This window comes from Abrus precatorius, unplaced genomic scaffold (genome assembly GCF_003935025.1).
Source record: "Abrus precatorius isolate BTA unplaced genomic scaffold, Abrus_2018 Scaffold8, whole genome shotgun sequence".
NCBI classification, from domain to species: domain Eukaryota; kingdom Viridiplantae; phylum Streptophyta; class Magnoliopsida; order Fabales; family Fabaceae; genus Abrus; species Abrus precatorius.
In genome coordinates, this window is record NW_020874428.1 from 15,053,269 (window position 1) to 15,077,282 (window position 24,014).

The following is a 24,014-nucleotide window of genomic DNA, read 5'->3' on the forward strand; positions in this document are numbered from 1 at the left end:
AACACTTTGTCTTCCACATCTGTTAATCATACATTTGCATGTTTAGTGTTCTGTTTCCTTTTTGAATTTAATATTTTTTACTTTTAATTTCAAATTCCATCTGAAATTTGTAAGGCTTAACTAATTGTAGCCTTGTGAAGTGGTAATTGAGCACTTTTATTCCCTGAGGACGATACTTAGGACTCTAACACAGTTCTATCACTTTTATAACTTACTGCATCATCACTAGTACACTTGCTAGTCAAATTAACTTCTCTTCTGAAGTGTGACAACTGGCGTGAAAGTTGTTGCCCATACCAAATATCTTTATGATGAGGACCTAGCTCTAGGAGAGTTAGCAGAGATAGAAGACCAGCTTGGAACATGATGAATCTATATTTTATTGAATTTTTACTTTCCTTTTTAGTGTTCTTTAATAGAAAAAGTAGACTTAGAAAGTGTAAATAAGATGAAAATCCCATTTAGGTCAATTATCATAGCTTTCTTAATTTTTATCTTATTTACACTAATTTCTGTAAATATATTTTGCAATTTTGATCATTTGAAATTTTGTGCAGGAAATTCCAGGCAAATTCTATGGATTTTTTACTTTTGGGAAAATATAAACTGAGAGTAATCACTCTCATGTACTATAGTAATTACTCCAGAGAGCCAATTCTAAAGGACAGACCAAAGTAACCACTTTCAAAAGTAATAGTGATCACTCTAGAGCCAAACTATCATGAATGATAGTAATTACTATACTCGAGAGTATTTACTGCTGTGAACAGCAGTAACTACTCTGATGGCGTCAACTTTAGTATAAATAGATTTTTACCATTCAGCGTTGGAAACTTTTGTATAACTTTTTCCTTTAGATTTTTAAGGGATTTTATACTACTTTTGCAGAGCCTAAGTCGGCCTTGGGTGACAGCCAAGGGTCTAACCTAGGGTTTGATTTCCATTTTCTTCTTACTTCTCTTTAATTTTTCATCTTGATGTTATTGATTTCATCTTGATTTCCATCCTCATGGATGGCTAAACTTCTTGTAATCCTTAGTAAGTTCACTTAGATTCTTGAATTCCTAGGTTTTGAATGTTAATATAATTCCTTTTCTTTCATGAATTTCTTCTTCCTAACCTCTTGAATTGAATTAATGGTTGAATGAGGGAGACATTGCTGTCACGACCCCTTTTTATAAGGAACCGAGAACATTATTTTTACATTACATACTTATTTAAGATAAATAAGTAATAGAGAATATAAGTATAAAATTCACTTCTCATTCAAAATAAAACAAAGTTTCTTACAACAAATATCCAATAAAATAACATAATATTATATTTAGTTCATAATATTCAAAATACCTAAAATTATACTACGTAGCTCCCTCTACATGAGGTCTCAACATACAAGGAAAAAGAACTTTGATGCAATATTACTTGACTCCAGCTTCTAACATTTCTTCACTGGCCTCTCAGCCTGTGAAGTAGATGCAACACCTGCTACATCTGCTCACGTACCACCGTACGATCATCGCAGTACACACGCACACAACGACATAGAAAGAAATGCAAGGATGAGCTTACAAAAATAAAATAAAATCATATATATAGAGCAAAATATTTCTCACAGCAATAACCCCATGCATTTCCAGCCCATCTAATGCACAGCATGAAAACAATTTTCAACTGGTTTCACAGCCTAAGTAATCCAGAAGGAACCGAGCCGGTCCGGGAGTGACCCATTCTGATATCTGGATCCAGACAGCACAGCACAACAGTTCAGCATGAACTTACCGTTACACGTCTACCCACCTAAACATGTAACTTGGCTCTATAATGATGCAAAACATATCTCAGCATGATGCATACCACCAAAATTATTTTAACAGCTCAACTAAGGCATGTTTATAGTAGATCAGCCAAAATCTCAGCATTTTAAATCAATTAACAGTAGTTACAGCTTAGAAAATAGCTTTTAATCAATAGATCTAACAAAATCATATTAAAACATCTTGAAATAGCATATTAAACCATTCAAAACGTAGTTCATAGGTTAAAGTAAACTCTCCTTACCTCAGAATAATGTTTCACACTAGATTTACCGAATATTACTTGTTTTAACGCAAGATTCACCGAAGATTTGGCTTTAGAACGGATTTTCTCCTAAGAATACCATGAACTTCTATGAGAAAGAGAAGAAGAAGAGAAACGAATGGTAAATCTGGCTTCAAACTTAAAGAAACTTACTTCAAATCCTTCAGAATAGACGTAGAATCTCAGATCTGACGAGAAAATTAAGTTTAAGAGGGTTTAATATGAGAGAAAATGGTGGTATTTGGCCTTAGAACCTTTGAGAACCTTGGATATGACTAAAGGAATGAAAATTTCGTGTGAAGCCCCCTTTTTATAGAAATTTTTTGAATTTTACTGTTTATCGCTGGAATTTACTGTTCATCACCGAAAACACTGTTTAGGGCACTATTCACGTCGAAAACACTGTGCACGCGTACTGTACACGTATGTGACGTCAGCAGTCACTATACATATGCGGTTTTTACTGTTCATACACAGTTTGTACGCTGTTTGCACTGTTCATAGACAGTTTTACTGTTCATCTGATACTACTCATACGATATTGTTCACTTTTTTTTTTTTTAAATAATTTCATACTCTATCTAAATCTATTCCAATACCAAATAATCCTTCAATTAACATTGAACAAGTATAAAATATTATAGATTACTCAATAATAAATCACTAGCCTGACAATTGCTTAATTAACCCTAATTCATTTTAATGAGATTCTAAATGCTTAATCTTGGGATGAGAGATTGGAGTCCATCGAATTGCTTAATTCGTATGGAAACATAAGGTTGATTTTCGCTTGTTAAATTAACCTGATTCTGTGAAGATAGGAAGTGTATTAAATCTTGAGGGTAATAGGGATAGAGTCTACATAAATGAACTATGGGTTACATTGAACTTTGCAATTTAATTTTCAACTTAAGTAGATTCAACTTGAAATCAGAAAATCCCCCTTTTTACTTGCTTTCTGAATACATTGCACACTACATGTTTGATATTTGGTTACTCATCCAATGATTCATGGGAGATGAACTAGGTTAGCACCCTAGAATTACAAGGTGCCAGGAGGCGAGAGAGAGAAAGGGAACTCTTCCTATTAGTCCTAGCAGTCATTTCCAAGGTGTTTCAGTGGCCCGAGATGAGTTCTGCACGCGTTCCTTAGCGACTAAGCAAAAGAGGACCTAGGCGAGACCCAAATTGGAATTTAGGGCCAAAGACGCTAGGAGGCGAGAGAGAGACAGGGAACTCTTCCTATTAGTCCTAGCAGTCGCTTCTAAGGTATTTAAGTGGCCCGAGATGAGTTTTCCACACGTTCCTTAGTGACTAAGCAAAAGAGGACCCAGGCGAGACCCAAATTGGAATTTGGGCCCAAAGGCGCCAGGAGGCGAGAGAAAGACAGGGAACTCTTCCTACTAGTCCTAACAATCACTTCCAAGGTGTTTTAGTGGCCCGAGCTGAGTTTTGCACGCACTCCTTAGCGACTAAGCAAAAGAGGACCCAGGCTAGAACAAATTGAAATTTGGGCCCAAAGGCGCTTGGAGGCGAGAGAGAGACAGGGAACTCTTCCTATTAGTCCTAGCAGTCACTTCCACACTATTTCAGTGGCCCGAGATGAGTTTTGCATGCGTTCCTTAGCGACTAAGCAAAAGAGGACCTAGGCGAGACTCAAATTGGAATTCAGGCCCAAAGACAACGGGAGGCGGGCGAGAGACAGAGAACTCTTCCTATTAGTCCTAGCAGTCACTTCCAACGTGTTTCAGTGGCCCGAGACGAGTTTTGCATGAGTTCCTTAGCGACTATGCAAAAGGGGACACAGGCGAGACCCAAATTGAAATTTGGGCCCAAAGGCACCAGGAGGCGTGAGAGAGACAGGGAACTCTTCATATTAATCCTCGCAGTCACTTCCAAGGTGTTACAGTGGCCCGAGATGAGTTTTGTGCGCGTTCCTTAGCGACTAAGCAAAAACGGACCCAGGAGAGACCCAAATTGGAATTTGGGCCCAAAGGCGCCAGGAGGCGGGAGAGAGACAGGGAACTCTTCCTATTAGTCCTAGCACTCACTTCCAAGGTGTTTTAGTGGTCCGAGATGAGTTTTGCACGAGTTCCTTAGCAACTAAGCAAAAGAGGACCCAGGCGAGACCCAAATTAGAATTTGGGCCCAGAGGCGCCAGGAGGCGAGAGAGAGACAGGTGATTAATCCACATTTTACTAAATTTTTATTAATCATTTATTACTCTTTATAGAAAAGAATAGACTTAGATAGTGAAAATAAGATGAATATTCCAATTAGGCTAAATAATATAGGTTTCTTAGTTTTTGGTTAATTTACATTGATTTAGATAGTTTATTGTACATGTTTTGATCATTTGAATAATGTGGCAGGAATCCTCATGCCTATTTTGAAGAATTATTGGATTTTGAGGAATTTGAGGTGAAAGTAACTACTTTCAATATTGATAGTGACAACTACAGCAAGCCACTTCCAGCAAAGGGACCAAAGTGATTACTTTCAAAGCTTAAAGTGACAACTACAGCAGCCCAGAATCAACCAAACCTGCGCGTGGTTACTATGAATATTCATAGTAATCACTCCAGAGAGGCAAAACCCAACTGATGCTGCGCGTGTTTACTATGAAAGAATGAGAGTAACTACTTTGGAGGGTGCCAGCTTTAGTATAAATAGATTTTTACCAAATTAGGGTAGAGAGTTCCTACACTTTTTGAACCTTTTCTCTTCTTTACTCAATTTAGAATATTTTCCAGAGCTTAGGGCAACCTTGGGTGACAGCCAAGGGTCCAACCTAGGGTTTGGTTTCTCATTTCTCTTGCTTTTACATTAATATTAATGAGTTTTCTGCATTTCCCAACTGCGTTTTTGACCCCCATTTCCATGGAGGGCTAAGTTTGTGTAATCCTTAGTGAATTCACATGGGTTCTTGAGTTCCTTGAATTTAATGATAATATAATTCCTTTCTTTCATGAATTACTTCTTCCTTGTCTCTTGAATTGAATTAATGGTGAATGAGGGGGGTATTGCTCAATTAACCCTAATTTCGTTTTAAGGAGATTCTAAACTAAGGTTTGCTTAATCCTAGGTTTAATTCTAAGGTTGCGTAATTTTGGGATTAGAGATTAGAGCCTAACAAATTGCGTAATTTCGTTGGGACCATAAGGTTGATTTTCGCTTGTTAAATTAACCTAATTCATGGAAGAGAGGATGAATGTTAAATCTTGAGTGGAATGAAGATAGAATCTATGTGGATGAACTAAGGATTGTTGTTTTCTATTGTTTGAATCAATTAAACTCATTTGCTCATTGTTCTTTATTTTAATTTGAAACCATAAAACCCCCTATTTTAATTGCTTGTTTAATTAATGCCTTCAACATGTTTAATGAAGATTAATAACCAATGCTCATGGGAGACAATCTAGGGTTACCCTAGTACTACATTAATTTGTTTAAATTTTGATGAGGATTTACGACAAATCTTTTAAACACATCGAAAAAGATCATCATAAAATTGGCGCCGTTGCCGGGGATCATTGGTGTTGATTTTTCATAAACATGTTATTTGCTCGGTTTTCATTTTCGTTTTCTGCATTGTGAATACTTTAGTATAGTTGTAGTTTCATAGGTAAGTAGAGATATCTTGCATTTAGGTAGAACCAATTGCTGTTTTCTGCTGCATATTGTTTGAATTCTGATTTCTACATTTAAGTTTAGCACACTGTATTTTCGTTTGCTGCAATTACCCTGTTTCTGCTGCATAATTCTGCAAAAGTTGTGTTTGTGTGTTACCTATTTTCATTCCCTAGTTTGCAATTTCTTTCTGTTTTTGCTGTTTGGTGTTAATACTTTATTTTACTGCACTTAGATGTTAGTTTTTCTGCATAATTGTCATCTGAATTTTTCTGCATTTTTACTGCTTCATTAGTTTACTTCTTTTCAAATTTCCATAGATAATTCCTAATGAATGACCAGATAAAATCCGGGAGATTTATATCCTCCAGATATTGAAATTGATAGGACATTCCATAGAAATCGTAGGAACCTTAGTAGACAAAATTCTGCACATATTGAGGAACCATCTTCACCATTTTCTCCATCTTCTATATATTCTTCTCTGCATTCTTTAAATTCTGAACCTTTAGAAATGACAGAAAATGACTTGACACTTAAGGAGCTTGCCGCACCGGACGTGACCTACCAGACTTTATGTATCCAATACCCGGATGTGGTGCCCCTTTTGTTCTTAAAACTGGCCTAATCCATCTTTTGCCTAAATTTCATGGTCTTGCAGGTGAAGATCCGCATAAACACCTCAAAGAATTTCATATTGTTTGCTCTACAATGAGACCACAAGGTGTTCCGGAGGAGCATGTCAAATTGAAGGCATTTCCATTCTCGCTTATGGATTTGGCTAAAGACTGGTTGTATTATCTTCCACCTGGCTCTATTACAAGTTGGGACACCCTCAAGAGATTGTTCCTAGAAAAATTTTTCCCTGCCTCAAAGGCTGCCTTAATAAGAAAGGAAATATGTGGTATTAGGCAGCTGGAGAGGGAAAGTTTGTATGAATATTGGGAGCGTTTCAAGAGACTTTGTGCTAGCTGCCCCCATCATCAGATAAGTGACCAACTCCTAATCCAATACTTCTATAAAGGCTTACACCCAATGGATAGGAGAATGATCGATGCAGCTAGTGGGGGAGCCTTGGTTGGCAAGACTCCCGCAGCCGCTAGAACTCTTATTGAGAATATGGCAGCTAACTCTCAACAGTTTGCTACAAGGCAAAACTCCATCATGTCCCGGAGTGTCCATGAAATTCAAACTTCAGATTCACACAAGCTGGAGCATAAGCTAGATGAGTTGGCTTCGATGGTAAAACAGTTGGCATCCATCCAAAAGAATTCTGCTGCATATACACCTCCACCTCCATCCATTCCAGCAATGCTTTGTGGGATTTGTTCATCTACAAATCACTTCACTGATAGTTGCCCCACATTGCAAGAAACTGAATCCTTGGAAGGTAATCCTCAAGCTTACGCTGCTAATATTTATGCTAATAAATTCCCTTTTCAACACCTGCAGCAACAACAAAGCTGGGATTTATCTTCCAATAGATATGATCCCGGTTGGAAGAACCATCCTAACTTAAGGTGGGGAGGAAATGCACAGCATCAAGGCTCTAGCCAGCCAACCAACAACCATTTCCAACCACATCAAGCTGGACAAAACAAGCCATATTCAGCCCAGCAACATCACCATCCATCATCTTCATCTCAACAACACCATCAAGCCTTCCCTTCACTAGCTCTGCACCTCAAAAAAGTGAGTCATCTTTGGAAGACCTTGTGAAGCAACTGACCATGAGTAATCTCAATTTCCAGCAACAGAGTCAGGCCTTCCAGCAACAGACTCAAGCAAGTATCAAGACCTTGGAGAATCAAATGGGTCAACTTGCTTCATCCCTGAATCAACTTCAATCTCAAGGTTCAGGCAATCTTCCTGCACAAACTGTAACCAACCCAAAGAATGTGAGTGCCATTACCTTGAGATCTGGTAAGGTGATGCAAGAGCCAGAAATGCCTAAGGAGAAGGATCCTAGTTGCACTCTAGCTGCAGAAGGTGAAGGAGAAGAGATTAAGAGCCAAGAGCGGCCTGCACCTATGCCCACACCATGTCAACCAAAAGTGGTAGACAAAGAGGAGAGGTCCATTCCTATTCCCTTCCCTCAAAGAATGGTTCAGCCCAGCAAGAAGCAAGAAGAGGTTGATAAAGAAATTCTGGATACTTTCAGAAAAGTTGAAGTCAATATCCCCTTGTTAGATGCTATCAAGCAAATCCCAAAGTATGCCAAATTCCTTAAAGACTTGTGCACTCATAGAAGGCGGCTAAAAGGTAATGAAAGAGTGAACATGGGGAGGAATGTATCAGCTCTTTTTGAGAGGCAGAAAACTTCCATGCCTAAGAAATGCAAAGATCCAGGGACGTTTACTATTCCTTGCATTATAGGCAACAATAGGATAGATAATGCCATGCTTGATTTAGGTGCATCTATTAATGTTATGCCTTTATCTATCTTCACATCTTTGTCTCTTGGACCATTGCAGCCCACAGGTGTCATCATCCAGCTAGCAAACAGGAGCACAACACATCCAGCTGGACTTGTGGAGGATGTGTTAGTGAGGGTGAATGACCTCATTTTTACAGCTGATTTTTACATCCTTGACATGAAAGAGTCAATGGATAGTGTTGCACCAATCATTTTGGGAAGACCGTTCTTAAAGACTGCGAGAACGAAGATTGATGTGCATGCCGGATCACTTACTATGGAGTTTGGAGACAGTGTTGTCCGCTTTAACATACTGGATGCTATGAAGCACCCAAATGAAGAACACTCTGTTTTCCACATTAACCATCTTGATGAATTAATAGATGATAGTTTGTCTGAATTTCTAGGAGGAGACTCTCTCCTTAATTTTTCTTATTGTGTAGATACTTCCAATTGTGAATCATGTAATAGTTCTTCTCTGTGTGGCATTTGTGTTGAGATTTCTGATTATTTGAATGCAAATTCTACTACTTTCAACGTTGATGAACCTGAAAATTCCATAGGATTAGAATGTGATGTATTAAGTACAACAAGTACAGTTGAATCTAACGCCTTTGGTTTGAATATTGCAGAGACTTTGTCAAATGAAAGTGCCAAGTCACTTCCTTCTGTGGAGCAACCTCCCACATTGGAGTTGAAGCCCCTACCAGAACATTATGAGAAGCTCCCGGTCATTATTTCCACCAAGCTTGAAGGCGATCAAGAGGAGGTATTGTTGGAAGTAATTAAAAGGCACAATAGAGCTATTGGATGGACTTTAGCTGACATTCCTGGTATTAGCCCTCTCCTGTGCATGCACAAAATTCTGTTGAAAGAGGGGACTAAACTAGTGAAGTAGCTTCAGAGGAAAAGAAAGAGAAAGAGAAAGAGGAAAAGGAGGCCACAACTCCAAGAACTAGAAGCGCTGCACTTAGGAGCATATGAAGACTCAAGAACCTACAAGGAGAGAACCAAGCAGTATCATGATAAATTGATAGGTAGAGGAGAGTCCTGTATAGGTCAAAAGATGCTTCTATTCAACTCATGTCTCAAGTTCATGACTGGAAGGCTGCATTCCAGGTGGATTGGTCCATCCACAGTTACACAAGTGTTTCTTAATGGTGCAGTGGAAATCAAGAGTGAATCCACTAGTAAAAGTTTCACAGTGAATGGACATCGCCTGAAGCATTTTTTTTGGAGAACTCAATTCCCTTGGAGGAGATTGAAGAGGTGGATGTGTACTCTCCTATCATTTCCTTCAACCAAGGCCCCTGTCATGAGTAAATCACTTCACACGTCAAGCTAGTGACGTTAAAGAAGCGCTTTGTGAGAGGCAACTCACAATTTTTATAGCACTTTCTAGTACTCTTTTGATTTCAATAAGCATCCTTTCATTTAAGCTGTATTACTAATCATGAATTGTGGACTCATTATTTGATTGATGATTTGTTCAGAATTTTTGTAGAGGAAAAATTGCTGTATTTGGACTCAATTTGTGCATATATTCATGAAGTCCATGTAGAGAGGGAGGAATAATCATTTCCATGGCACCAAGCATTTACTTTAGAAAGAATTTTGAAGTTTTCCATGAAGGTAATCACTTTCCCAAGCCATAGTGGTCACTTTCCACCAAGGTATGTGACTTTGCTCTCTGTAGTTCTCACTTTCAATTTTCATAGTGACCACTTTGAGGGCTTTTGAATTCATTGGTCTGCGCGTAACTACTATGAAAATTCATAGTAGCCACGCGCAGCACTCTAAGAAAATACCCATGAAGGGCGCCTCTGTAGTGGTCACTTTAAACATTCATAGTAACCACTACAGAGACCAATTTTTTAACATTTGTTGCGCGTAGTTACTATGAATATTCATAGTAACCACGCGCAACCTCTTTTGAAACAACTGAACAAGGCGCCTCTGGAGTGATTACTTTAAACATTCATAGTAACCACGCGCACCCCATTTTTGATAAAACCCTTGCGCGTGGCTACTATGATTATTGAGAGTAACCACGCCCAACATTTTTATATAAATAGGACCCTTTCACGTTCACTCTCACCCTTCATTTCTGAGAAATTTTTCACTCTTCTTCCAATCTCCTGAGTACCCACTCCCTCGAATTGAATTCCTTGCTATTGAACGTAAATTCCCTGCACTTTTGCACTGCATTTGAACTCCAATCCAGGTAATTTCCTCTCCCTCACTCTCTGCGTTAGGGTTCTTCATTTTTCAATTGGGGATTTTTAATTAGAACCAATTTGAGTTGAAATTACTGGTTAGAATCAGTTTCTGCAAAGATAATTATATGATTTCAAGCTAGTAGGGTGATTAATTTGATCCAGTATGTACAAATTGCCATGTTTGAACCCTAGGGTAGCCACTTTCATAATTCGTAGTGATTACTATGTAGGTAATGCTGAAATTCTGCTTCCCCTAGGTTCGTTTTAGTCTGGAATGTGATTTCTTTGCATTAAAATTCAACTTCTCATGGTTAGAAATCAAATTGCATTTTCCTTTTCTGAAGTTGAAGTGTTTTTGCTCTGGAGTAGTTACTATCAATATTCATAGTAACTACTCTCTGTGAATATATTGTGTCTGCTCATTTCATACACTCATTCCTGATCTGATTCAGTTGCACTACCATGTAACTGCATTTTCCCTTACTACTTGCTCTGAATTCTGGAAATTTGATTTGAAATTAGACCCATCTTGCTGCACATGCTTTTTACCTTAGCTGATCTAGTGGAATTCATCCTCTGCATTTTATATATGCTCTCTGCATTTTCACAGCCTGATTCAGAAGTTGAGAACTCATTTGATTGGATCCAAATGCACACTATGTTTAAATTTTCCAGACCATCAAATGAACCTCTTTTGATGACCATAATTCATTACATGACATTTGCTGTTCTGCATTTTAAACACATGGATTATGAATTTTCTTTTGGAACTGTTATTGCTGTCATAGTAGCTACCTGTAACACATAGTGATCACTCTGCATATGTTTCACTGTCAAAGTAGTTACTACCAACTAGTATAGTAGTTACTTTTGCATGCAGAACTCCTCTGATTTGTCTTAATTTTTTCTGATTTCTGCACATTTGCTGTGAAATTATATCCACTTAAAACCTCTGCATTCTGTCATGCTTCACTGCCAAAGTAACTGCTTTCATTCATCATATTAGCCACTTTCTGCTGCAGCAATGCTGTAAATTGCCTGCATTTTCTCTCCTTCATTTCCCAATGGTGTGAAATTCTTGCTACAGGGTTAATCATGCACTATCACTCATTTATTCCTTTTTCTATGTGCAGATTAATGGCAAACACTCCCAGAAAGAACGCACCCAGAGCCAAGAGAGCCAAGACAGCTGCTGCCTCTTCATCTAGGCCTCAGCCTGCACATGATCCTAGATTTCGGTCCCTGGCTCATGAGAATTTCTTCAAAGCTAATATTCTCAGGCGACACATTGTGCAGGACAGGAATTTTGACCTGCAAAAAGGGACCTACCCCCAATTTGAGCAGGAAATCCAGAAAAGGGGGTGGGATTTGTTCACCACATGTGCTGGGCATGGGTGGAAGGACATCACCCAAGAGTTCTATGCAAATGCCTTCAGGGTTAAGGGAGATGATTTCCCCTACAGGCATTCCATGGTCAGAGGCAAGGTGATAGACTTCAACCCTGCCAACATCCAGAGGATCCTCAACATCCCTCTTCCTGAAAAGAGGCCTGGACAGCTGGACTACACTATTTTCAGCTACTTGGAGGAGAAGGACTACAAGCCAATCCTTCAAGTAATATGCAAGGCTGGAGAGAACTGGGAGTTTGACATGAAGCTCCAGCCCAAGAACCTAACTACAAAGCACCTCCTTCCACCTGCCAAAGTTTGGAGCATCTTCATCCTTAGCTCCTTCATGCCAGTCATGCACTCATCTACCTTGGCAGTGAAGAGGGCAGAGCTAGTTTATGCAATCATGACAGGGATGCCCATCCATGTTGGCGAGGTTATCAACAATGCCATCATGGAGATCCTAGCTAGGAAGAAGGACTCCATGGGTTTTCCCTCCATCATTACTATGCTCTGCCAGGATACTGGAGTTGACTTTGGGGAGTATCAGCAGAAAATTCGGGCAGCTCCCTGCATCACCACAGCTATGGTGAAGGAGCTGTTTAAAGCTAAGAAGAGCTCAGCCCCAGAGATACCTCCCCAAGCTGCAGGGAAGAAAGGCCTTCCTTCTAAAATGAAAGACCAGCTGAAGGAAATAGCTCTGCGACAAGATGCTATACATGCTGGTCAGAAGGCTGCTCTGACCCTTGTAGAGACCATGTTACTCAACATGGGGAAAAAGATGGGAATGACTGCTGATCAGATCTACTATGCCCCCACCTTCCCAGCCCCTTATCTTCGAGCAGCAGTTCAGAATGATCTTCCGCCTTTCACACCTGCAGCAGAAGAGGAGGAGGAAGAGGAAGATAGCAGCTCTGAGGGTGAGCCAGTACCAGACCCAGTTGCAGCAGCAGAGGGGCAGGATGATGAGGACACTGATACGGACGCAGCTGCTGATGATGACCTCTCTTCCAGCATTGATGAGGATGCAATATAGTCTTAAACTTTTATTTCTGTTATTTATTTAACCTTATCTTTCATTGTACATATTTTTTCTACCAATTTCCCTGTAATTAGTACACTTTTCTTTTTATTTTCCCTGCCTTTAACTTCCCTTTACTGCTTCTACTCTGAACAACAACTTAACTCTTTCATGCTATTTATCTCTATATTATCTGAGTTTGAGTTATTTTGTTCTGCTGGTGCTGAATTTATTATCTCTTTGTGTAGAGAATGCCCTCAATTCCATCAAGAGGAGCATTATTTTTTTTTGCCCATGAGTTAAGGCACTATCATTCATGAAAGGGGGGTGAAGTTCTTTACCTCTATTTCATATACTCTTAACCTCATTTTTCCTGCATAATTATACATTAAAATACAAAAATATATTTTTATTCTTTTTCTTTTACTTGAACCAAATTTTGTAATCCCAATCTTAGACTCTTATTGCAATTTTCATTCAATTCATGAACACACTCTACTTTTGTAAATAATTTTCTCTCCATGCCATGCTGAATATCTTTTCTTGCAAGGTGATTTATCCTCACATGATGTTAATTAATTATCACCATTTTTACCATGGTAGAGAATTGAGCCCCTAATTATCTTTCTGTGTGTATGCTTCATGTAATTTTGCATCTATTCTCTAGAACTTGCCCTGCTTCTTAATTTAATATGCATTATGCAATTTTTTATCTATATGATTGAGGCCTCCTTTACACACACACAACCACTCCCCATTGCCCACCTTTGTACCTTATTGCATTACATCCTCTTCTTTTGCCAAAACTTAGTTTGCCAAAACATTTTTTTTCCTTCCATCAAGAACGTATTTCTTTTGAGTAACATCAAGAGTGAATGCAAATACCAAGTTTGGGGTGTTGAATTTGATGGCAGTTGCTTGAGGACAAGCAACCTCTTAAGTTTGGGGTGGTGAACATTATACATGTTAAAATACATGTCAAAAAAAAAAAAAGGGTTGCCAAAGTCCAATAAATCATAAAAGAAAGAATGAAAAAGGAAAGAAAATAAAATGAAGCAAGATCCAAGAGATTGAAGAGATCTTCACATAATGAAAAATGATGAAAAACAAGGTGAAAAATGCTTGAACCTCTTAGGCTACCTCATTTGATGCATTTCATTCTAATTGACGTATTCACTCACTCAAAAGGATTCCCTTATCTTGAAAACTCACTTGAGCTTTTGACCCTCCTTGATCAAATTGAACCTTACCTATCCCTATTTGTGGCCAACAAAGTCCTTTCGATAGGTAAATCATTGTATTAAGGCAAAGGAGATTGAGAATATGGGCGAGCATATGGTAGGGTAGAGCAATTTGCATGTGTTGAGGGAAAATACCTAGCTTGAAACACTTAGGAGTGAAGAGTGAAACACCACCTTGTGAGCTAGATAATTTCTTTGCATTGTGTGAAGTATGATGAACCTTGTTGAATTTTTGTTTCACTTGTATAGGACTTTGCATAAAATTGATTGATATGAGTATGCTTTCTTTGTTGAATGACTCCATGATTTTGAAATGGAGGAAATGCATATTAGAGTTGAAAGATTGGAACAGAAAAATTTTGAGAAAAATTTTTGGATAAGTCTAACCCTTTTTTTACTTAAGTCCTTGAATTTTGGTTTGCTTGAGGACAAGCAAAAGTTTAAGTTTGGGGTTGTGATGAATCCACATTTTACTAAATTTTTATTAATCATTTATTATTCTTTATAGAAAAGAATAGACTTAGATAGTGAAAATAAGATGAATATTCCAATTAGGCTAAATAATATAGGTTTCTTAGTTTTTGGTTAATTTACATTGATTTAGATAGTTTATTGTACATGTTTTGATCATTTGAATAATGTGGCAGGAATCCCCATGCCTATTTTGAAGAATTATTGGATTTTGAGGAATTTGAGGTGAAAGTAACTACTTTCAATATTGATAGTGACAACTACAGCAAGCCACTTCCAGCAAAGGGACCAAAGTGATCACTTTCAAAGCTTAAAGTGACAACTACAGCCCAGAATCAACCAAACCTGCGCGTGGTTACTATGAATATTCATAGTAATCACTCCAGAGAGGCAAAACCCAACTGATGCTGCGCGTGTTTACTATGAAAGAATGAGAGTAACTACTTTGGAGGGTGCCAGCTTTAGTATAAATAGATTTTTACCAAATTAGGGTAGAGAGTTCCTACACTTTTTGAACCTTTTCTCTTCTTTACTCAATTTAGAATATTTTCCAGAGCTTAGGGCAACCTTGGGTGACAGCCAAGGGTCCAACCTAGGGTTTGGTTTCTCATTTCTCTTGCTTTTACATTAATATTAATGAGTTTTCTGCATTTCCCAACTGCGTTTTTGACCCCCATTTCCATGGAGGGCTAAGTTTGTGTAATCCTTAGTGAATTCACATGGGTTCTTGAGTTCCTTGAATTTAATGATAATATAATTCCTTTCTTTCATGAATTACTTCTTCCTTGTCTCTTGAATTGAATTAATGGTGAATGAGGGAGGTATTGCTCAATTAACCCTAATTTCGTTTTAAGGAGATTCTAAACTAAGGGTTGCTTAATCCTAGGTTTAATTCTAAGGTTGCGTAATTTTGGGATGAGAGATTAGAGCCTAACAAATTGCGTAATTTAGTTGGGACCATAAGGTTGATTTTCGCTTGTTAAATTAACCTAATTCATGGAAGAGAGGATGAATGTTAAATCTTGAGTGGAATGAGGATAGAATCTATGTGGATGAACTAAGGATTGCTGTTTTCTATTGTTTGAATCAATTAAACTCATTTGCTCATTGTTCTTTATTTTAATTTGAAACCATAAAACCCCCCATTTTAATTGCTTGTTTAATTAATGCCTTCAACATGTTTAATGAAGATTAATAACCAATGTTCATGGGAGACAATCTAGGGTTACCCTAGTACTACATTAATTTGTTTAAATTTTGATGAGGATTTACGACAAATCTTTTAAACACATCGAAAAAGATCATCATCAACAGGGAACTCTTCCTGTTAGTCCTAGCAGTCACATCCAAGGTGTTTCAGTGGCCAAAGATGATTTTGCACGCGTTCCATAGTGACTAAGCAAAAGAGGACTCAGGCGAGACCCAAATTGGAATTTAGGCCCAAAGGCGCCAGGAGGCGAGAGTGAGAGAGGGAACTTTTCTTGTGAGTCCTAGCAGTCACTTCCAAGGTGTTTCAGTGGCCCAACATGAGTTTTGTACGCATTCCTTAGCACTAAGCGAAAGAGGACCCAAGCGAGACCCAAATTGGAATTTGGGCCCAAAGGCGCTAAGAGGCGAGAGAGAGATAGGGAACTCTTTCGATTAACTTCCGAGGTGTTTCAGTGGCCCAAGATGAGTTTTGCACGCATTACTTAGTGACTAAGCAAAAGAGCACCCAGGCGAGACCCAAATTGGAATTTGTGTTCAAAGGCACCAGGAGCAAGAGAGAGATAGGGAGCTTTTCCTAATAGTCCTAACACTCACTTCCAAGGTGTTTCAGTGGCCCAAGATGAGTTTAGCACGCGTTCCTTAGCGAGTAAGAAAAAGAAGACCCAGGCGAGACCTAAATTGGAATTTGGGCCCAAAGGTGCCAGAAGGCGAGAGAGAGACAGGGAACTCTTCCGATTAACTTCCGAGGTGTTTCAGTGGCCCAAGATGAGTTTTGCACGCATTACTTAGTGACTAAGCAAAAGAGGACCCTTGCGAGACCCAAATTGGAATTTGGGCCCAAAGGCTCAAGGAAGCGAGAGAGAGACAGGGAATTCTTCCTATTAACTTCCAAGGTGTTTCAGTGGCCCGAGATGAGTTTTGCACGCTTTCCTTAGCAACTAAGCAAAAGAGGACCCAAGCGAGACCCAAATTGGAATTTGTGTTCAAAGGCGCCAGGAGGTGAGAGAGAGATAGGGAACTTTTCCTATTAATCCTAACAGTCACTTCCAAAGTGTTTCAGTGGCCCGAGATGAGTTTTGCGCGCTTTCCTTAGCGACTAAGCAAAAGAGGACCCAGACGAGACCTAAATTGGAATTTGGGCCTCAAGGCTCCAGGATGCGACAAAGAGACAGGGAACTCTTCCTATTAGTCCTAGCAGTCACTTCCAAGGTATTTTAGTGGCTCGAGATAAGTTTTGCACGTGTTCCTTAGTGACTAAGCAAAAGAGGACCCAGGCGAGACCCAAATTGGAATTTGGGTCCAAAGGCGCCAGGTGGTGAGAGAGAAACCGGGAACTCTTCCTATTGGTCCTAGCAGTCACTTCCAAGCAGTTCCAGTGGCCCGAGATGAGTTTTCCACGTGTTCCTTAGCGACTAAGCAAAAGAGGACCCAGGCGAGACCCAAATTGGAATTTTGGCCCAAATGCTCCAGGAGGCGAGAGAGAGACAGAGAACTCTTCCTGTTAACTTCCAAGGTGTTTCAGTGGCCCAAGATGAGTTTTGCACGCGTTCTTTAGCGACTAAGCAAAAGAGGACCCAGGCGGGACCCAAATTAGAATTTGTGTTCAAAGGCACCAGGAGGCGAGAGATAGACAGGGAGCTTTTACTATTAGTCCTAACAGTCACTTCCATTCTGTTTCAATGGCCCGAGTTGAGTTTTGCACGTCTTCCTTAGCGACTAAGCAAAAGAGGACCCAGACGAGACCCAATTTGGAATTTTTGTTCAAAGGCACCAGCAGGCGAGAGAGAGACAGGGAGCTTTTCCTAATAGTCCTAACACTCACTTCCAAGGTGTTTCAGTGGCCCAAGATGAGTTTAGCACGCGTTCCTTAGCGAGTAAGCAAAAGAAGACCCAGGCGAGACCTAAATTGGAATTTGGGCCTCAAGGCTCCAGGATGCGACAAAGAGACAGGGAACTCTTCCTATTAGTCCTAGCAGTCACTTCCAAGGTATTTCAGTTGCTCGAGATAAGTTTTGCACGTGTTCCTTAGTGACTAAGCAAAAGAGGACCCAAGCGAGACCCAAATTGGAATTTGGGTCCAAAGGCGCCAGGTGGTGAGAGAGAAACCGGGAACTCTTCCTATTGGTCCTAGCAGTCACTTCCAAGCAGTTCCAGTGGCCCGAGATGAGTTTTCCACGTGTTCCTTATCGACTAAGCAAAAGAGGACCCAGGCGAGACCCAAATTGGAATTTTGGCCCAAATGTTCCAGGAGGCGAGAGAGAGACAGAGAACTCTTCCTGTTAACTTCCAAGGTGTTTCAGTGGCCCAAGATGAGTTTTGCACGCGTTCTTTAGCGACTAAGCAAAAGAGGACCCAGGCGGGACCCAAATTGGAATTTGTGTTCAAAGGCACCAGGAGGCGAGAGATAGACAGGGAGCTTTTACTATTAGTCCTAACAGTCACTTCCATTCTGTTTCAATGGCCCGAGTTGAGTTTTGCACGTCTTCCTTAGCGACTAAGCAAAAGAGGACCCAAACGAGACCCAATTTGGAATTTGTGTTCAAAGGCACCAGCAGGCGAGAGAGAGACAGGGAGCTTTTCCTATTAGTCCTAACAGTCACTTCCAAGGTGTTTCAGTGGCCCAAGAAGAGTTTAGCACGCGTTCCTTAGCGAGTAAGCAAAAGAAGACCGAGGCGAGACCTAAATTGGAATTTGGGCCCAAAGGTGCCAGAAGGCGAGAGAGAGACAGGGAACTCTTCTGATTAACTTCCAAGGTGTTTCAGTGGCCCAAGATGAGTTTTGCACGCATTACTTAGTGACTAAGCAAAAGAGGACCCTTGCGAGACCCAAATTGGAATTTGGGCCCAAAGGCTCCAGGAAGCGAGAGAGAGACAGGGAACTCTTCCTTTTAACTTCCAAGGTGTTTCAGTGGCGCAAGATGAGTTTTGCATGCTTTCCTCAGCAACTAAGCAAAAGAGGACCTAGGCGAGACCCAAATTGGAATTGGTGTTCAAAGGCGCCAAGAGGTGAGAGAGAGATAGGGAACTTTTCCTATTAATCCTAATAGTCACTTCCAAAGTGTTTCAGTGGCCCGAGTTGAGTTTTGCACGCATTCCTTACCGACTAAGCAAAAGAGGACCCAGGCGAGACCCAAATTGGAATTTAGGCCCAAAGGCGCCAGGAGGCGAGAGAGAGACCGGGAACTCTCCCTATTAGTCCTACCCTTCACTTCCAAGGTGTTTCAGTGGCCCAAGATGAGTTTTGCACGCGTTCCTTAGCGACTAATCAAAAGAGGACCTAGGCGAGACTCAAATTATAATTTGGGCCCAAAGGCGCCAGAAGGCGAGAGAAAGACAGGGACCTCTTCGTATTAATCCTAGCAGTCACTTCCAAGGTGTTTAAGTGGCCCGAGATGAGTTTTGCACGCGTTCCTTAGCGACTAAACAAAAGAGGACCTAGGCGAGACCGAAATTGGAATTTGGGTCCAAAGGCGCTAGGAGGCGAGAGATGGACAGGGAACTCTTCCTATTAGTCCTAGCAGTTACTTCCAAGGTGTTTCAGTGGCCCAAGGAGAATTTTGCACGTGCTACTTGGCGACTAAGCAAAAGAAGACCCAGGCGAGACCCAAATTAGAATTTGGGCCCAAATGCTCCAGGAGGTGAGATAGAGACAAGGAACTCTTCCTATTAACTTCCAAGGGGTTTAAGTGGCCGGAGAAGAGTTTTGCATGCGTTCCTTAGCGATTAAGCAAAAGAGGACCCAGGCGAGACCCAATTTAGAATTTGGGCCCAAATGCTCCAGGAGGTGAGAGAGAGACAGGGAACTCTTCCTCTTAACTTCCAAGGTGTTTCAGTGGCCCGAGATGAGTTTTGCAAGCGTTGCTTTGCGACAAAGCAAAAGAGGACCCAGGTGAAACCCAGATTGGAATTTGGGCCTAAAGGCGCTAGGAGGTGAGGGAGAGACAAGGAACGCTTCCTATTAACTTCGAAGGTGTTTCAGTGGCCCAAGATGAGTTTTGCACGTGTTGCTTAGCGACTAAGCAAAAGAGTACCCAGGTGAAACCTAGATTGGAATTTGGGCGCAAATGCTCCAGGAGGTGAGAGAGAGACAGGGAACTTTTCGTATTAGTCTTAGCAGTCACGTCCAAGGTGTTTCAGTTGCCCGAGATGAGTTTTGAACGCGTTCCGTAGCGACTAAGCAGAAGAGGCCCTAGGCGAGTCCCAAATTGGAATTTGGGCCCCAAGGCTCCAGGAGGCGAGAGAGAGACAGGGAACTCTTCCTATTAGTCTTAGCAGTCACTTCCAAGGTGTTTCAGTGATCCGAGACGAGTTTTGCACTCTCGTTCCTTAGCGACTAAGCAAAACAGGGCCCAGGCGAGACCTAAATTGGAATTTGGGCCCAAAGGCGCCAAGAGGCGAGAGAGAGATAGGGAACTCTTCCTATTAGTCCTAGCAGTTACTTCTAAGGTGTTTCAGTGGCCCGAGGTGAGTTTTGCACGTGCTCCCTAGCGACTAAGCAAAAGAGGACCCAGGCGAGACCCAAATTAGAATTTGGGCCCAAATGCTCCAGGAGGTGAGAGAGAGACAGGGAACTCTTCCTATTAACTTCCAAGGGGTTTCAGTGGCCCGAGATGAGTTTTGCACGCGTTACTTAGCGACTAAGCAAAAGAGGACCCAGGCGAGACCCAAATTAGAATTTGGGCCCAAATGCTCTAGGAGGTGAGAGAGAGACAGGGAACTCTTCCTATTAACTTCCAAGGTGTTTCAGTGGCCCAAGATGAGGTTTGCGTGCGTTGCTTAGCGACAAAGCAAAAGAGGACCTAGGTGAAACCCAGATTGGAATTTGGGCCTAAAGGCGCTAGGAGGTGAGGGAGAGATAGGGAACCCTTCCTATTAACTTCGAAGGTGTTTCAGTGGCCTAAGATGAGTTTTGCATGCGTTGCTTAGCGACTAAGCAAAAGAGGACTCAGGTGAAACCCAGATTGGAATTTGGGCACAAATGCTCCAGGAGGTGAGAGAGAGATAGGGAACTTTTCCTATTAGTCTTAGCAGTCACGTCCAAGGTGTTTCAGTGATCCGAGACGAGTTTTGCACGCGTTCCTTAGTGACTAAGCAAAACAGGGCCCAGGCGAGACCGAAATTGGAATTTGGGCCCAAAGGTGCCAGGAGGCGAGAGAGAGACAGGGAACTCTTCCTATTAGTCCTAGCAGTCACTTCCGAGGTATTTCAGTGGCCCGAGACGAGTTTTGCACACGTTCCTTAGCGACTAAGCAAAAGAGGACCCAGGCGAGATCCAAATTGGAATTTGGGCCCCAAGGCGCCAGGAGGCGAGAAAGAGACAGGGAACTCTTCCTATTAGTCCTAGCAGTCACTTCCAAGTTGTTTTAGTGGCCCGAGATAAGTTTTGCACGCGATCTGTTGTTCGCAATCTAACACTAGCTATTGAAAATTTGAAATATGATGGTTAGGATCATCAGAATTTACACCAGAAAACTGATCCTGTTGGACTAAGTGTAGTAGGGCAGGTTTAAGCTCAAAATGGTTGGCTTTAATAGTCGGCCTAATTATAGAACAGTTAAAACCTTGCATGTTAGGAATAGCATTGTCTCCGAATGTTCTAATTCTATTTTGCTCTGCCATCTCTATTGCTGGATTTGGTTGTCTCAAAAGTGTAGGTGTTCTTTTCACTCTATGATTACTCTGAATTTCTGGAGAATAGACAGCTTCTAAATCACTATCACTCCCTATGAATTTTTCTGCTCTAGACTCTTTTCTCAATCTTCTCGAAGTTATGTCTATGTCAGGATCAAAGACCAGAATTGATTTATTCTTGTTTTTACCATGCATATACAAATTTCAATGAAACAAAAATATACTACAACCAGTATTCAGAAATACACAATAGAAATCATGCAAAATCTATCAGTAAAACATATAGAAACTTAAATCTAGCAGTTGCAAAATCTATCATGTAAAAATATGCAGAATGGAAATCACAATTATGCAGAACAATGAAAACATAAATTATGCAGATAAAAAGGATGTAAAAACTCTATGCAGCAGACAGCAATATCATGCAGAATACTACATAAGGTGCAGAAAAATTATGCAGAAAGCAATTTGAAAGCAAAAGAACAAAATAAATGCTCAATCTAGCTACTTTTCTACTACTAATGATATTGAAATGCAAAATTCCCCGGCAACGGCGCCAAAAACCTGTTGTTCACAATCTAACACTAGCAAGTGCACTAGGATTACAGCAAGTAATGAGTAAAATTGAGATCCAAATATCGTCTCCACAGGGAATTTAGTTTTCAAGTACCACTTCATAGAATTATAACCATTTGAGCTTTTTCGAAATTGGAAGGAGAGTAGCAACATGTGACAACAGCAAACCAGAACAATTAAAAGTAAAAGCAACTTGCAGAAACAGAACAATGAACAAACAGTTATGTGATTACAGAGGGAGAGACCTTAGCTAGGGAATTGCTTCACCAAAACTCCAATGTTTAATCAATAAAGTTCTGAATTAGCAAGCAATTGGAAAGAATGACAATCAGTTTCACGTTATATTGTTCAGAGGTTAATTCCTTAACTCAGTGAACCTAACATTCAATTAAACCATTCTAATTCCTTAGATCTGATTCAATTTCATATTGCTTTAAGTGTAAGAAACCAGAAGATTGCAAGATTAAAGCCTCTTATCCCTAAGAAAACTATAATCTCGGTGATTGATTCAAATTTGAAAAACAAATTCAATTTCTATTGACAAGAGTTCCTCTGAATTTGGTTAATTAAATTTCCATTCAATTTCCATGTGAAATGCAGAATCAATCACTCAATCTATTCCAAAGCTTGAAATTCAGATCCAAATCAATTCAACATGTTCATTTCAGGTCTACAATCCCTAACTATGAAGAAATTACACAGCCATGACAGCAGAGAAAGAAAAAGAAAGAGAAGAAGAGAAGAAGAAACTCAGAAACGCCATGGAAGCTTGCTCCACTCCAATTCCTCTTCATGAAGCTCTAAGATTCGAATCCCTACTCCTCTCTCTCACTTCCTCTAACGAGAATCTAACTAACAAAACTGAAAATGAACAAAATCCCCGCTTTTCAAAACATTTCTGATATTTATAAAATTTCCCAGATTTGCGCGTTATCACTTTAATGAAAAATAGTAACGATGCAAAAGGTTTATTGTTGCGTGTTAACACTTTTACGCGTTAACACTTTTATGAGAAAAAGTGGCCACGCACAACTTTCCTGATATTGGCCGCTCTCTGGAACTATCACTCTTGCTGATAAAAGTGACAACGCAGAGCTCAAGTGGTTGCGCGTGATCACTCTTATGAGAAAAAGTGATAACGCGCAACTCGCCAAAATGAAGGCTCTTTGGAACATTCACTTTCGCTGATAATAGTGGTTACACAGAGCTTTTCCTGATATTTGCCTCTCTGGAACGCTCACTTTTATTGATAAAAGTGATAACGCCTAGCATGTTGAGTCTGAGACTTCACAGGATCTCTCACTTTTCCTAGCAGAAGTGATAACGCCTAAGCTTTCTTCTTCTTTGAACTCCAGAGTGATCACTTTTACTGACAATAATGATCACGCCCAGTCTGCACTTTCTTGGTCTTGTGATTTTGGAATCCAGACTTGCTTCTTTCCTCTTCCTTGTTATCAAGCCTCCATTTTCATGATCCTTGCTGAATTTATTCCTTGAAAAAACAAGATTAAAAACTTAATTTCTAAGCAAAATTTCTACAATTGCTAAAATAACTACATATGTAAACAAACTTCAATTCCTTCTTTTTTTTATGAGTTTTTGTACTTTCTTCATATATTTTTCTTATCAATTGTGTTAAAATTATGCTAAAATATTAGTAAAAATATGGATTCATCACTACCCCAAACTTGAATTTTAGCTTGTCCTTAAGCAAATCAAACTAAACCAATGGTAATTCTTCCAATTTTCAAAAACCAATTCACCAACTGCTATATCAGAATTTTCCAATTTGTAATTTTGTGTTTTCTGCATAATTTTCATTTAAGATGTTCTTCCAATTACTCAGCATGGCAATCACAATGCATTCCTTAATTTTTAAGCAAAAATTGCTATCTAAGTGATTATATATCAGCCAAGTTCATGTGAGAAACATTAAAAATCATGATCACTTCTCATTGGACAGTGTTTCCTCATTGCTCAACAGTGTTTAGGTACTGTTTTCTCTCTATAATCATCAATTCAACTACACTTTACCTTATGCTTGCCCAATTTCTCCATCTCCTCTGCTTAATACAGTTAATCACACATCCAGAAGGCTTTTTACAGGTTATAGCATGGCTTAGGTTAAGGTAGA

General features: G+C 40.0%; 1 non-coding gene and 1 pseudogene across 1 annotated transcript; one reads left to right on the top strand and one right to left on the bottom strand.

Annotated features, from left to right (window-relative positions):
* Positions 1-6,223: 6,223 nt before the first annotated feature.
* Positions 6,224-8,528, top strand: LOC113874288 (annotated as a pseudogene).
* LOC113848623 lies at positions 6,594-6,698 on the bottom strand. Its single transcript, XR_003501888.1, has one exon. It is a non-coding gene; the product is annotated as a small nucleolar RNA R71 (small nucleolar RNA).
* Positions 8,529-24,014: the final 15,486 nt, after the last annotated feature.